This window comes from Chaetura pelagica, unplaced genomic scaffold (genome assembly GCF_000747805.2).
Source record: "Chaetura pelagica isolate M959 unplaced genomic scaffold, ChaPel_1.0 scaffold387, whole genome shotgun sequence".
Classification (NCBI taxonomy): Eukaryota; Metazoa; Chordata; class Aves; order Apodiformes; family Apodidae; genus Chaetura; species Chaetura pelagica.
The window spans coordinates 85,910-88,904 of record NW_009954101.1 but is presented as its reverse complement, the minus strand read 5'-3'; positions in this window follow the sequence as shown (position 1 = coordinate 88,904).

The window sequence follows — 2,995 nt, the reverse complement described above, 5'->3', positions numbered from 1 at the left end:
ATCAATAAAACATTTACCCTACCACTACAAATGTGCTCTTTGCTTAGACAAGCAGAATTTTTCTTGTTTTTTAGTATGACCTCATAACATGTTTTTTAACATATTTCAGGGCTTTTTGTAGTAAAGGAAAAATACTTTTTCTCCCATGTACTTTTACTCCTTTTCCTCATTCTGTTTTGAGAAATAAATCATTAAGCTTTCATAAAACTGAGGCTCTTGTTGGATTGCGTATTGAATGCTCTGCACTGCTTCCTCAAAAATTGAAGTAAAGGATGTAACTAAACTGCCACTTGAATTTTTAACTTAGAAAAAAAAAATGACACAAAAAGACACTAACTTAATCTCGAAAGTTTTCTATATTTCTTAAACAAATGTGAATGCTACCTTTGTGCCCTCCTAATTCTATACAAGCACAAAATAAAAAATGCTGAAATGTGCTTGCATTTATGCTGTAATTCTGTGGCTAATATAGAATAATAACAAAAAACAATGTTAGCAGGCTAATTAGTAACATTGCAGCAAATCAAATATGTTGAGATATAAAGATAGATGCTCAAAAATGCTCTTTGATGACTGGAAAGGTAATGTTCAATCAAGTTTCTCTTCCCCAAAGATTGCATATGATCTCTCTCTGTATGAAACATACACACACCTAATGAAAAAAGTTAATAGCCATTATTTAATATTCTATATGCCCTCTGCTTGGAACAAGGTGTATTTCACTCCATTTATAAGAAACTTCAACTCTCACATTTTTACTATGACATATGAGATCTTAAAAGAAAGTAGTTACTTATGTGCTTCAGTGGGTTTAACAGAGAGAAGAAATTTCACAGCATAAACTTTCCTGTGAACAGAGAAATAAATAAAAAGAAGTACTTATAATCCAGACCGCATATACTCTGGGAGTTGTGTTTGTTTTTGACCAGAGCAAATAGCAAGAGGAGACTTAAGGGAAGAAGTGAAGGATGAAAGATAAACAGGTTGTAAAGGTGTACTGGTGATTCAAAATAGTAATACAAACAGTTATTGTGGGACAAAGTAGATTTTATAGACTTCACAGGTTTAAATCACTAGAAATTCATCACTAGAAATTATTATTATTATTATTAATAATAATTTTGTATATTATGTTCCTTGCAGAAAAAAATAGATGATTTATGTTTTTACATTTTGGAGTAGAAAAAGTATGGCCAACACTTAAAAAAAACGTAAGCCAGAATTGGTGGTAAAGTGACCTTTGAGAGCAGGAAAAATGATCTGGAGCTCTAAGTGTCTCTTTCTACTTCTCACCAGTCTTAACTTCTCCTGTGGTAAATAGGGACTTGATGATTTTTATTAAAGGAGTGTAAACACTATGTCTGGCTGCTGAAAACAGGTCAAATAACCACTTCAGAAACATCATTCTATAAATCAGTTGTACCTTACTAGGGATCCAGTTCTTCAAAACTAGATGAGGAAGCAGGAAGTACTTAGCACAAATAGGCTAATATGCAATTTTTTTGTCAGTCTATCATACTGTTTTTGTTAACACTGAACGTGAAAGGTTTATGCTTTACACTATGCAATTGATGTACTTTGTCGGAATAAGTAACAAAATATGTGATTAAAAAACAGTCCAAAACACAGTGTTATCCCAATTATCTTACAGAAAGTTGAGCATATTATAAATCCTTTTCTATGCCAACCATTTGATTCCATGGCACAGATTAACCTTACATGTTTTATACTAATCTGCTAAGGAGTAACCTGACCAAGCTCCACTGCAGTAGGATGCAATAATGACAATATAAAGTCAGGCTGTTTTCATAGCTTGTGCTGAAGGATTGGGTGCTTATCCTGGTTCTCATGAGTCCTGGGACTCAGAGCCACATTCCCTGGAACAGGTGCACAGTTTGTTTACCCGTTCCTTTGACGAAGATACTGTGTACAGTTCTAAAGATGTTTCCTCTGGTCATATCTTTATCTGTGCTGCTGAATCTCAGATTCTAGGCTCCTAAATTGTGACTCTGAAAATGGTATGCTAGGCTTAGCATCAGGAATCTATTTTTAAAATGCTAATGCCTGTGGACACTAATGTTGTCACAGCCAGCATGCTAATCTATCTTTACAACCAGCAGAGGAATTTTGCTTATTGGATTTATTCTAGAGATTACTATGGTTCAGTGAGGATCCTGTGGAATTATACACATTTTTTAAGTCTTCTGTGTTGTAACCCACATTTGCTATACAGGTAGCAGTGAGACTGGAGGTCTCAAGTCCTAGAGAGATATTATTCAGAACTGAAATAAGCATTCAAAATAATGTGTTGTTTCTTTCTTTCTTTTAACATCCCCTCCCCCGACCCCCACCTCTTCAAGACAATCTGCTTCCTGTTAGAACAAAATACAGGCAGCTCTATCCTTAAATTAAAAATTCTTAATCTTCCTTTCCTTTGTGTTTTGAGCTCTACCAACATTATTATTTTCATTCACATGATGTAGAGTCATTTAGCTCAAGATGGAGAATGTTATTTAAAGTTTTTACATTGAAATTACAGAGAAAGCTTTTATTTACACATCTAAAAATTTCCTTGCCAAATCATATCAATGGGAAGTGTCATCTGGTAGGCCTTGGTCAAACCTTGCTTTGTAAAGGCCCTTGGCTTCTATTTGTATTGACTTGGAACACATATTAGTAAAGAAAACGTGTCAGCACTGTTCTCATATCTTATCACCTGGATGAATGAACGTAGATTTAGTAAGTCTCAAAAGGTCTTCAGGATGATGAGAATGTACTGAGCCACCTGTTCCCTAGGGACTGAACAGAGAATATTTCAAGGCAGCCACACATTTTGGTTCATCCAGACAACCTGAAGTATGACATCATTGTGCTTCTTCTGAGGAGAGAGTTTACTGGGTTTTCTCCTTAGTTTTTTTGATCAAGATGGGTATGAAGACATGTGATATAAAATTTTCATGGAGGTGTAAAGTGACAGCAAAAAAAAAAAAAAGAT